Source organism: Suricata suricatta, chromosome 9 (assembly GCF_006229205.1).
Source record: "Suricata suricatta isolate VVHF042 chromosome 9, meerkat_22Aug2017_6uvM2_HiC, whole genome shotgun sequence".
Classification (NCBI taxonomy): domain Eukaryota; kingdom Metazoa; phylum Chordata; class Mammalia; order Carnivora; family Herpestidae; genus Suricata; species Suricata suricatta.
In genome coordinates this window covers 106,491,414-106,504,788 of record NC_043708.1, presented here as the reverse complement: position 1 = coordinate 106,504,788, position 13,375 = coordinate 106,491,414, and the positions used below count along the sequence as shown (strand labels likewise).

Below are 13,375 nucleotides of genomic sequence, written 5' to 3'. Positions count from 1 at the left end.
CCTGTGAGCCTCACCACCATCCCCATTTCACAGATGTGGCCACAGATGTGGTCAGGAGAGAGGCTCAAGGGGGCCCCTCTTGAGACCAAGCCTTGCACCTTCCAGGCCCAAGAGGACCCAGTGTGGGCACATGGACCCATGCAGTGGGTGCTCCTGGGCCACCCGCTATGAACCCAGCACAGCGGACTGCGGACTGCGGGGGGTCAGGCTGGATCTGGCGGAGCGGGGCACAAACATACCCTGAGCTGACGCATGCAGAGGGCCGCTGCAGGGGACCCGGGAGGGGGGGTGGGAAGGGGAGACATAAGCCCAGCCTCCCTTGCCTGAGGTACTGCCCCACCTGACTTGAGGGATGCCCAGTGACCTTGCACATGGTGGAGGGCATGAGGGCACCTTTGGTCCCTCCCCTCCATGATCTGCTTGTGGACATGCGCCCAGGAGCTGACGGAGCAGTGGGGTGGGTGAAGGTGGGGGGCCGCCTCCTGCTTCTGAATCCTTGCTCTTTAGTTGATAGAGTGAAAGAGGGGAAGGCTGGGACCCAAGACACTTGTCTGAGCCACCGGGCTCTCACGGTCTGCCCCTGCCTGGCTGCTCCACGACTAGGACCCTCACTCTTCCGGAGCCCTCACTTCTGCCCTGACCCTGGGCCAGCAGAATGGAAGGATGGCAGTAGAATTCCAGGACAGCAGGGCAGAAGAGGGAGTTCAGGACACAGTGAGCCTTGGGGGGCCGGTTGGCTCAGTCGATGATTGAGCATCTGACCCTTGATTTCAGCTCAGGTCATGATCCCACTGTTATAAGATCCAGTGGAGTGTGGAGCGTGCTTGGGATTCTTTTTCTCTCTCCCTTTCTCTCTCTGCCCCTCCCCTGCTCGAGAGCTCTCTCTCTCTCTCTCAAGATACATACACTTAAAAAAAAAAAAGAGCAAGTCTTGGAGGATCATCCCTCACATGGTAGCCCAAGGGCATCGACAGGAGTGATGGTGAGTGGCCCAGTGCTGATGCCCAGAGAGGTGCCCCACCTGGCCCAATGTCACACAGCAAAAAGGGGCAGCCCTGGACAGGGAGCCCAGGTCTCCACAGTCATCTCAGACTCCATGGACTCTTCCGAGTCCCCCTGCTGGTTCCACTCTGGACTGGGTGTCCAGGCCTGGTGTTCCTGCAGCTTGGAGCCTGGGAGGTGGGGGGAGGGGGGCTGGGGATTGGTGCCGAGGAGAAAACAGAAAGAGCCAGCTGATTCATATTTCTAAATGTCATGTTATTCCAGGAGCCTTCTCACTTTGCCACCACCTTCATCCACCCCCTCCCCCTGGCTTGCCATCTTGAAGAAGGGCTGCAGAGTGGCCAGGGGAGGGAAGGGTGGCGTGAGACCGTGGTCTGGAGGTCTGTGTCTCTGCCCTGCCCCCTGGATGAGTGCAGGGGTGGGCGCGGCTCAGGGAGCCCAGGTTCAAGATCTGGCCCCAGAATGGGCAGCTGTGGGACAGCAAGCCTGGCTACGCTTCCTTTGTGTACTTCCTGCGGAGGATCTGTGGTTCTCCAGACCGGCTGCTCATCAGATTTACCCCAAAAGGAAACAAAACAAAACAGATTGTTGGGCTGCACCCTTAGAGATTCCGATCCAGTAAGTCAGAGGTGAGTACATAACCCCTATTTCCTAATCTCTATAATCCCTATTCCCTAACCCCTATAAAAATCCCTATTCCCTAGCCCCTGGTCAACCTGGTGGTTTGGGGACAACCTGGCCACAGAGGGGTACTTGGAAAGCTCCCAGCGACATGTGTCTGTTCAGACCCTCATTTGTCTTCAGTACTTATTTACCTCCTCCAGAAGGCCCTCCCTGATTTACCCACCCCATCTGCCACCCCCAGTGTTCATCACTCCTGGTCCTGCCTCCTCGCCCACACTCATCTATTGCTTGCAAAAGACATTTAGTCATGTGTGCGTGTGTGTGCGTGTGTGTCCTCTGTGAGTTCAGTGGGGTGAACCTCCCACGAAGCTCAGAGGAAAATGTTTAGCACTAGAACCAGTTTGAAGTGGCAGTCTGCTGCCCAAGGTGGGGTTGGGTGACCCTGGGGGAAATGCCTTCACCCCTCCAAGCCTCTAGCTCCACATCTCTTAGATGAGCCTAAACAGACGTGACCTTGGGGGGCCACCGCGAGCTCCCCTGAGCTGAAGTGTGCAAGCTCTTAGCACCGCGCTTGGTGGGAGGGGGCGCTCAGAAGGCCCCTGACTTCTGTGTTGCCTTGGGAGATCTGGACACCTGCCACCCGATGTGTGCTTGTAGGCAGAGGACTCGGGCAAGCGTGGGTCCTCCACAAAGAATAGGTGTTGCTCAGAGTCCTCTGAGAACCTCTCAAATGCCCCCCAGCTTCTGTCCTGCAGGAAAGAGAATTCTCTGCAAATGATTCAACAGAACAGATGGAAACCGAGGGGCTGCTGACAGAGGCGGACAGGGTTAAGGGGATCGGCCAGGGCCAGGAGGTTCTGTGATGGCAGGCCGTGCTAGTGCCCCAGACCTAAAGAGGCTGGGGCAGATGGCATTGCCGGAGCCCAGTGACAAAGCTGGAGAAGTGGAAGAGGGGCCCCCGCGAGAGCGCAGTTCCAGAGGGAGGCCGTCGTTCCCAAAGCCGCAGCACCACGGCGGGGAGAGGCAAAGGAGAAAAAGACCACTCGTTGTTGGTACCCTCCTCATTCTGGCACCTTCCATTGCCAAGCCAGAGGCACGGGCAGCCCCTAGAGGTGCCCCTCCTGGGGCTCAGAGAAGGGCGGAGAGAGTTTTGCAGGTTGCAGGGCGGTTAGGAGGCAAGCAGAGAAAAAGCAGCTACTCAGGCAGCCTGGCAATCCCCCAGCTCTTCCACACCCCCACCCACCTCCTCCACTCTGCAGGGTCCAGGGGACAGGGTGTCAGCCCCGTCCCTGCCACAAACAGCCAGGAGGATGGCAGGAAGTCCCCTCCGCGCTCCGCTCCGGACTCCTGGATTCCTCATCTAAACCACAGGGGCTAAGGGAGCCATCCTTCTCCCGTCCTGCCCTGAGTCTTCCCTCCCCTGCCCTTTTCTCCGAGAGAGCCCTGCTCGACAGGAAAACGGGCTTGGAGAAGAAGGGAGCTTAGCAAATGGAAAATTAATTCTGGGCGGTAAAGAGCAGAGGCTGTTGTTTGTGATGTATAACTTACTCTTTGTGTCAAACTGTGTACTGTGAGTATCAGTGGGATGGCAAGAAAACCGAGATCTATTGCTTGGAGTTGAATCTGTTCTCCGCGTTGGAGCGGGGGGAGGGCGGGGAGGAAGCCTACAACTTTAATCACAGCCCAACTCGAGATGTCAAGCTGCTCCCGGGTGTGTTAGTAAAATGATGTTGTATTACTGCCTTCCCAGACAGCGCCCCACGCTGCAGCTTTATCTGCCGAGCCGGAAATTAGCACACCTACTTTACGCGCTTCAGGTAAAACCAGTAATTTAACTGAAACACACACACGCACGCACGCGGAGCGTGCGGGGGAGTGGCGGGAGCTGGGGGTGGGAGGGGGCTGCTCCCCTCGAGCAGGGAATAGCTACAAATGTGCAAACCGGGATGAAATGACACCTCGGCTGCACCTCCTGTCATTAGCGCGTGGGCTCCTGGTGCAAGCCCCAGAGCCAGCCCACCTTCCCTTCTACCTGCCTCGGTGCCCCCCCCCCACCGCCCCTTTTCGCCATGAACCGTAAATTACATGCTGACACCTTTAATTTGTGCAAAGTATGCCTGGCTGCGCCTGGCATCAGCAGCCGGCTGCTATAATAAGGTCAATCTATATTCATTGTCGCAGAACTTGATGTGCCAGATAACACAGGGAGGTAGCGCTGTGGTGGCGTCTCCGGGCTGGGGGGCTGGGAAGGGGGGGCGGGGGTGCCCGCTGCCGCTGAGCACCGCCTGGCACCAGTTGGTTCATCACTTATGCATGGCATGAGCGATGTTATGATTTAGCTAATCACCATCAGTTATTCATCCTACAGCTGCCTGGAGACGGCAGGGCGCCTGCCGGCCCATGCCAGGGAGGGGCCCCCACCCACGAACACCACGGGGAGAGCATGCAATGGGTCTGACAGTCCTTTCTGGGTGGTGGTCCCTGGCAGCTCACGGTTCAGGATTATAGACCCCCTAGCCTCGTTGGAGGAGAAGCTAGTCGGGGTGCACTGTGGACAGGGGCACGAACGTAGAATGTCCTCTGCATCTTTGGGGCCCAACGAGGGAGGGTGTCTCCGGATGTGCCACACAGCCTGAGCCCAGGCACAGAAGTCCCAGTTCTGGGTTTGAGTCTCCCAGTTCTGCCTCTTGCAAGCTGTGAGAGCTTCGTCAAGTCACTGAACCTCTCTCTGGGCTGGACGGTGAGCTCCAATCCTGGCAGAGAGAGTATAACATGAATATGGTTCCTGGTGTGTGTCCGCATGTAGCAGGCACTCAGTCAACAGCAGCTCCCGTTATCAGAGCCCTAGTGGGTCCATCACGTGTGTCATTGGATGAATGTGCGCTTTCAAGGAGGAGATTCAGACCCAAAAGTTTCCTAAAGGATGAGGCTGGGACCAATGGGTAAGCCCATTATGAGACAGATTCCACTTGCATGTGGTTCTGTGGAAACACTTCTCAGATCCTGAAATGTTGAAGCCGAAGAAGATTCGATCCAGGGCTGGGGAGAGGTCACGGGGGCAAAAGTGAACCAACGAACAGGCAGGAAGCAACAGATGAAGTCTATGGGTCCCAGCTGATGGGGGGAAAGGACTTGAGAGGAATCAGCCAGCCCCCTCCTGCGAGTGATGGGAATGGAAGGCAGAAAGGAACCTGATAGGTCCAAGTGGTCCAGATAGCGAGCTGGGGTCCCAGCTGGCCTTCTGCCTTCATAGGTCTGCCCCTCAGGACAAATGACCGTGGGTCTCCTGGGGGCTGCCTGTGGGATGACAAGGATCCTCTCCACTCGGCATGGTACTTAGTTAGGGGTGCACGCCATGAGCTCCCCACTTTGTCCCCAGCCTTGGGAGCAGTGGGAGGCACAAGACTGAATTCAAAAGCCTTTGGAGGATCCCCAGTTTTCTTATTTGCACAATGGAGCCAGTAGCATCTGGCCCTCGGGGCAGACTGAGGAAATTAAATGAGCCCAACTGCACGCCTGGGAGGGCCAGACAAGGACCCCTCCCCCGCCCCAGATCAACAAGCGTAGGATCTAAAGACAGGGGTCGCCTAGGTCCAGTGATACCCAAGCTGCAGGCTAAACCGTCTGTGATCTAGAAACCTCCTAGCTCCTCCTACAGCCACCTCTTTGTCCTTGCTGTTTCCTCCCCCAGGAAGGCCCTTCCTTCTTGCTCTCTCCCAGGTCCTAGTCACACCCTGCTTCCTCCAAAAAGCCCGTTGTCCTTCCTCAGTGTCAGGAATGGCTGCCCCTGCCCACAGCCCCACCCTTCCTGACCCCTTGGTGATCTGGCCGCAGATAAGAAAGATGTCGTGTGGGGGAGTGAGACTTCACATGCGGGCTATGCAGCCTCAGGCCTCTGTGGGCCTCCACTACTCTTCTGCACTCGTCTGCAAAATGGACAGGCAACGTGGCTGCCGGTGCCCTCCGCAGCCCCAGGCATCACAGGGCTAGGGCCAGGGGGGCAGTGGGCATCTCCTTAGAAACCAGCGCTGCCGGGTTGAAGTCCCCCCTCTTGACAGGATTGGGGGAAAATGCACAATTCTCTCCCACATAGGCTGGTGCATTGAGGGTCCTTCCCAGGGCCAAGAGGAATCACCCATGCGCACCGCCCCACCTCTGGCTGGCACTTTCCCTCCCCCATCTGCAGGCCAGCACAGGGCTGCACCTCCACCCATCTCCCTGCACCTCACGATTACTCATGCACCTGTGCCGAGAGCGCCTGCCAAGACCAGGCACTGCCAGTGTTCAATTGCCCTCGAAATGCATTGCATCTCATACCAGGAAAACTTGGACACAGCGGAGGGCGGGGCCTGCCCGGGGAAGCAGGGCCATCGGCTTCCCACCACCACCTGGAGGGCTCGCTTGGCTGGGCACTCCCCGCCCGTCCACCTCCTTGCAAGACCTGAGGGCCACCGGACCAGGCCTGAGGCCGAGCCCACACCCACCATGCTCATGCCAAAGCATCCTTTATCATCCGCTAGCAAGTGACCATGACACCACTTTGCTGCTGAGGAACTGGCAGCAAGCGAGGCGCGGGCCAGGTGCATTCCTTCACAGAGCGGGATCCCAGCCTCAGGCAGAAACGTAGGTACCCAGCAGCCTCCTCCTCAGCACCAGGGATGCGGAGCCTGTCCTCGCTGACATCCCATTTCTGCAACATCTTTTCTGAACTTCTTGCCCTGGCTGATGCCTGGTGGTCCCCACACACACCTTCCCCACCCACTCTGCAGGGGAGACTATTTTCTCTTCTGTATCCCACACTGCCCAGTCCCAGAGGTGAGGTAGGTGTCCTTTCATCCACCCTGTCCCTCCAAACCCCCAGCTCCTCTCAAATCTATGCCAGTGACTTTATCTGTCATCACAGTCCTAGTGGCAGGGCTACCCACTGTCCCCTGGGTCACTCCCCCATTCACCGCAGGCTTAACTGGCACCCTTACCCACTGACTTCTACTCCAAGCCCACTGGGCGACCTCAGGTCCACTTTGAGGCTCCATCCAACATTGGGGCCTCTCTGTCCCTCCACCTGGCTGACTCCAACCATCTGACCCACCCCACGGCCATGGGCATCGCACCTTGACCTCACCATCTCCACAGTCTCCACCATACACACCCCACCTGGTCATCACCTCGGCCTCACGGAGTCCTCCGGCCACCAACCACCGCTGTCCCAGGATCAATTCCCATCTGCTGCCCTAGTGTCCACCCTTCACAAATCTGTCTCCTCACTTCCTTCTTCACACTTGGAAGCCCTGCCCAGCCTCGGCTCCAGCCAACTACGAACCCACATGACACCTGCACCCACGCACAACCCGGCTGGAGGAAGAGCAAATGGACTTTCCTCTTGGCCTCAAATCTCAATCATTACCGCTGTGCAGACACCTTGGCAGGTACGACCCTGTTCTCCCAACCAAATGTCTGTCCGTTCTCCTCTCTGCATGCCCCTCGCCACCCCCACCCTCTGTGGCCTCCTGCTTTGCTCAGAAGATAGCAGCAGTCTGAGAGAACTCCCTCTCCTCCCATCGGGAAATGAACACCCACTCTCTGCTTCCTCCTTCCCAATGACCACGGGTCGCCCAAGGCCACCTGTTCCACCTGGGGCCTGGATCTCACCTCTCTCACCTGCTCCAAGACCTGAGTGGCTCCTCTTTCCACACCACCACCTTGTCCCTGTCCACCGAGTCACCCCCAGCAGGACACGCATGCCCCGGGATCTCCTATAAGAAATGCCAAACTCTGTTCATCGCCACACCTCTCCCCAGCTCCCATTCTGGTTTTCCTGCCCCCCTTCACTGCAGAATGTGCTAAAGAATGGTCTGCAGCTCCCGTCTCCATTGCTCACTGGGTATTCTGTGCCCACAGCTAGAGACTCACCTGCGTGCCCCTGGCTGGGAACTGATGGGCAGTGGGATGTGGCTGGCAGCCTAGAGCAGGAGGAAGGGCAGCTCGGGGGCAATGAAAAGACCCTAACTGTGATGGGTTCTGGGTACAGAAGAGGCACAGTGAACTGCGTGAGAGATAAGCCTGTCTAACAGCTGTGGGAGATGAATCTGAGCAGGGCCAGACTAGAAGAGAGGACCTGTCCCCAGCCAGCTCTGATGCTCCAGGCAAGGGGGGTGAAGACTGATTTTGGAAAGAGGACTGGAGAAAGGCCAGCCTTCGAAAGACCGGCAAGGCCAGAGGATAAAATGGAATAGCTAAGTGATGGCTTAGGTAGCTGGGTAGATGGGGCAGGGGGTGGGGTGGGCTGTAATGAGCCCCACATTGGATGTGTTGAGTTTAAGGTCACTGTGGGACATTCTGGGGAGAAATGCACTAGATGGGCAGCTTGGATACACAAGTGTGACGCTCAGGGTGGGACCCAGGACTAGAGATAGAAACTGGGGGAGCCCTCTGCAGGGAGAGGCAGTGACCACAATGATGTGAAGATCAGGGAGTCGCCAGGAAGGGTCATGCTGAGAGAGAAAAGCAGCGACTCCGGAACAGAGCCATGGAGACTGCCTACCTTTGAAGGTCAGCAGAGGGAAAGGACCTACAAGTGGCAGACAAGGAAAGGAATCAAGAAAAACCAGGACAGAATAGTATCCCAGACGCCAAGAAAGAAGGTTCAGGAAGGACTGGGGGTCAGGGGTCAGTAGCAGAAGCAGGTCTGGCCTTCTCTGATTTGGCTGTCTAGGGGTCCCTGGTGACCTCTGCCCAAAGCATTTCCATCCATTCGGAGGGATGGAGGGAGTCACAATGCTCTGGGCTGAGGATTATAGAGTCAGCTCGGTTAGTGAGTGTTTTGTTATAATTGTTATACCTTCTTCTTGCAGAAAGGACCAACTTCTCAACTGTAAAATACAATAGGTACAATAAATCAAAAGATACAGCATAAAGGACTAGAATGGGGGCAGACATACTGTGCTGGTCCAAGCAGGTCCGGTGTACTTGCCCCTGATATTCACAGATGTATAGCCAGTAGGTCATTAAAACAGGAAATTGAAGTTCCTGGGCAGATACATACTCAAAAGAATTGAAAGCTGGATGGGTCACTTGAGTGGCTCAGTGGGTTAAGCATCCGACTTCGATTCAGGTCATGATCTCACCCTTGTGGGTTCGAGCCCTGCATTGGGCTCTGGGCTGACAGCTCAGAATCTGGAGCCTGCTTTGGATTCTGTGTCTCCCTCTCTCTCTCTCTGCTCCTCTCCTGCTTGCATTCTGTCTCTCTCTCTCAAAAATAAACATAAAAGAATTGTCCAACACTGTGTACAATAGCCTTCCCCAAAACCAGAAACAATACAAGCGGCCACTGACAAATGTGTGGAGGGATGATTCCAGTGGAATATTATCCAACCCTTGGAAGGAAGGATATTCTGACGCACGCTGCAACACAGATGCTAAGTGAAACAAGTCAATCACAAAAGAGCAAATCGTATCTGATTACACTCGGGAGGTACTTAGACTAGTGAAATTCATAGAGATAAAAGTAGGGTGGCGGTAGCCAGCAGCCAGGGGTGGGGGGAGTGGGGAGCTGGTGTTTAATGGTGACAGAGTTTCAGTTGGAGACAATGCAAAGAGTTCTAGAGATAGATGGGTGCACAGAATGAGTGTACGGAATGCCACGTGTACACTTAAACACGGTGAAAATGGCAAGGTTTATGTTGTGTGTATTTTACCACAATAAAAAAATGTACAAAGAGGAGAAAAACATATATTACAGTGTAGGCTAATAAAATGACTAGGCGTGAGCATTTCATTATGTTCTGAGCTTCTTGGTAACCAAGACATAAAGGGAAACTTTTGAGTCTTGATGTTTAATGCACGGAAAAAGTGACTATTGCTAGAGATCTCAAGTCCACCAAATCCCATCCCCAGCCAGGACAGGATGGTAGCAGGCATTTGCCTTAGAGATTCTTACAAGGGGCACTAATAGCATAAAAGACAGGGCAGAATACTGCAGATGTCCAAAGACATTCATTACATAAGTATTTCTGGCGGTGAGTAAAACTTCACTCAAGAGAAGCCTTTCTGGTGAGAACAAAGTTCGTAAGGTCTAGATGTGAAGATTTCCAAGATGGGACTTAGAATTCCCAAAACGCAAGTGCTTTCACTTGGCAGTGCCTGGATGTTTTCCAGGGGGAGGGCCCTCCAGGAGGTAGCTGGTAATTTGCCACCAAGCTTGGTGGAGAGGTATGCCCAGTGGAGGTGGGGGTCTGAACAGAGTTGATCAGCACAGGAATGGTGTCCAAAGCCATGGGCACGAATGCAATGCTCAGGGAGGACCTGGGGTCCCAGGAAATGCTGCCTTGTGATCACCCCCATTTCCCAGGGCCCACCCAAGCACGGAGTTAGCATCGCAGGAGCAAGAACTCACGCCCTCTTTCTATCGGAAGCCTTCTGTCAGAATCTCACATTGCCACTTCCGGCATTGCGGTCTTGGACAACTTACACACTTTCTTGCAACCTCAGGATCCCTATCCTAAATGGTGACCAAAATTTCAGAGCTCTGCTCTGTCTCCCTCGCAAGGTTATTGGGGGCAGAAGGGCAGCTGGAAAGGGCTTTTGCCTGTGCCTACCCCCGCTTCTCTCTCCCTCTTCACCATCTCCAATAGAAGCCATAGAAGCCATAGAAGCCAGTCCATAGAAGTCGTGGAGCCCCTATGCAAAGGTGCTCCAGAAAGCCTCCTTCCCAGCTTACTGCCCCCAAGGTTTGCCTACGTGGATAGTCAGGACCTGCCTCCACCTTGGACGTCTGCTATGATGAGTCACGTGATAGCAGAATGCCACCGGTAAACCACTGTGGCACATGAGTGATGGTGTTTCTGAACCTTGGAGCCAATTCCAACTATCAAGGCAACAGGGAGACCCTGCACCAAGCAGGGGACGCTGGGAGGTTGGGCGGGTGCATGGGAAGATGCTTGCATAGGACGAACCTGTGTACATTTCACGTGAGGAGGCCCAGAAGTCTGTTGCATGTAGAGACCCAAATCCTGCCCCCCACCCCTCATCCAGCAGGTGCGATAGAGAGAGACACGTGCCGATCAGCAGCTGGTAGGTGGAAATGGACGGCACAGCAGGACCCTTTCAAAGGGAATTTTGAAACCCAAAGTTTAGAGCCTTGAACAGCGCGATGGCCACTGGGCATTGAGAAAGGGGGTCCGGGGAAGATCTAAGAAGACCCAGAGGGTTTCTACACGTTCCAGAATTCGCAGTGCACCAGCTGCCCAGGCCAGCCCTGGGTGGGACCCTCGCTGCGTGTGGCCCAGGGCACTTGACCGAGGAGAGTGTGCAGAGAGCAGCCTTGCGTCAGGTTGGAGGGACGCACTGGCAGGGCCCTTCCAGACACATCAGCTCTTAAAACCGCAGCCTGGATGGCTCTGCTCAGCAATCATGTGTTTAAAAAGCAATAAGACTAAATGCTTTTCCGTTTCCCCTTTGAGAGACCATGTATGATAAATGATAGGCAATTTCATGGTTGGAGTTTCAATTTCCGAAAATATTAGTGCTATTCCCCAAGCTCCACTTCCGAGATAAATTCTTTTTGGCAGCCTCCTCCGTTGTCTCCTAATTCCCTGATTCTGAATATATTTGGAAGTCTGGTGCACATTTCATCAGCATAGCCCCACCATTCCACCTGCCTGGTGTGCATTGCAGAGGCTCTAACCCACCTGCCCCTTTTTTGAGTTCTTTGACATTTGCTTCAAGTCAATGGGTATTATTAAGCACCTCCTGTGTTCCCAGCCCTGTGGTGTTATGATGGTGGTTGGGAGGAAACGACCATCAACCATTCAATCAACAAACATTGATGGTGCATGTAGTCTCTTCAAGTTCAAAGCAACCACGTTAACTCTACACTGCCTCTCCAACACCTCATGCTCATTTCGTACCATCTCCATTTCATTGTTGGGAAGACTGAGGTTCGGAGCTAACCCAGTAAAATCAGCGTGGACTAGTTAATAGATGGGGCAGGACAAGAGACAGAAGTGAACACTTACTGAGATCCTACAATGAGTCAGGCCCTGGGTTGAATGCTTGCCCAACCCTCTGCACAGGAGCCTTAGCTATTTCTCCTCACAAAACTGAAGGTAGGTGCCATTAGCCCTATTTTATAGATGTGGAAACTGAGGCTCAAAAGAGCTAAGCAACTCACCCAAGGATTCTTATTCTACTGGCCCACATTGCCTCTCCTGATGTCACGAGGCCAAATGGTGTCCCATGGAGGGCCCTTGTTTACAGAGCTCAGAGCAGCAAGCCAGCCAGGAGGAGACTAACCTACCCCTGCCCCTTTCTCTGCCATTCCTCACTACCTTCTGCCTGTCCTAACCTTAGGCTCCTTCTTCAACTTCTCCGCCTGGTGTCCTCATCATGTCATCAACACCGAGGCCCATATTGTCCTTGTCATATCGTCATCCTCTCTCATCAACCAAACCCTCCCTGTCATAAGACAGCTTATATCCATATGACAGTCTCTCTCCGCACCACCTCTTACTCACCCTCCAGAGGGGGTGCCTCATGCCCAGGATGGCATTTCCTTCTCCTGTAACCTTATAGGTCCTTATCCAAAGACAGGGCACAAAGCAGATATTCCAAAATCTTGGGGGATCACTGGGGAAAGATGAGTATCAGTCTCTCAGAACAGAGCAAATGGAATGAACTGGAACAGAATGTTATAGAATAGAAGCAAGAAGAATATAGCATGGTATGCACAGAAAGAAGGAAAAAGGAAAAAACCAGAATAGGCTGGAACAGCATGGAGCAGAATCAAAAGAGGATGCAGACAGAACAGGCTGAACTAGACCAGGACAGGCAGGAACAGAATCGGCCAGGATGGAACAGATTAGGTCAGAACAGATTGGGGCAAGATAGAAAAGGGTAGAACAGGAGAGAACCATGTTCACCAGACCAAATTGGAATGGAATAGACTCAAGTAGGTCTGGACGGACTAGAGCACAGTAGCCAGTAACAGGGCTGTAGCCAAATGTTATGTAACTAGATAAAATAAAACTTATTCCATTCATTTAACACATACTTCTCAAGGGCTACTCTATGCTAGGTAACAAGTAGGCAGGGTCCCTACCCTCACAGAACATACTGTCTGGTGAAAAGGACCAAAAAAAAAAATGAGAGAGACATAAGTAAGCAGTAATAAATACATAATTACACATTATGAGCTTCCACAAAATACCATGAAAAGAACGGGCAGGTGGCCGTGATGAAGAATAACAGGATGAAAGTAACAATATTAATAAGAAGGAGGTCAGGAAAACTGAGACTTAGAAATGAGGAGGAGACAGAGTCATTTGAAGAACCATGGAAAAGCATTCCAGGCAGAGGGAACAGTGTGCCCAAAGCCCTGAGACAGAAAAGTGTTTGGTCTGTTTGTTCTCAGTGTGAACAGAGAACAGGGTGAAAGACATAGGGTGGCGGAAGAGGCCGGGGAGAGAGGCGGGGGCCGATGTCACAGGGTCGGAGAAGCGAGGGGAGTTTGGATGTCATCCTCAGTCCGGCAAGAAGCCTTGGAAGGGCACAGCAGAAACTGTGGTGTGTTTCATGCTTCCTCCTTGGCTGGAACAGAGGAATGACTCAGGGCAGGGGGACCATTTAGGCGTCCACCATGGTCGTCCGGGTGGCGATGACAGTGGCCTGGCGTAGAGGGACGGTGAGCCAGGAGAGACACAGTCAACGGGAGGAGTATGCTGAAGGTAAACACGGATGCAGGATTTGCTGACGT

At 54.0% G+C, this 13,375-nt stretch overlaps 1 long non-coding RNA gene across 1 annotated transcript; it reads right to left on the bottom strand.

The window, feature by feature from the left end:
• Positions 1–1,236: 1,236 nt before the first annotated feature.
• Positions 1,237–3,398, bottom strand: LOC115300680. Its single transcript, XR_003912780.1, has 2 exons — positions 3,175–3,398; positions 1,237–1,544 (listed from the first exon to the last, which is right to left on the bottom strand). It is a non-coding gene; the product is annotated as an uncharacterized LOC115300680 (long non-coding RNA).
• Positions 3,399–13,375: the final 9,977 nt, after the last annotated feature.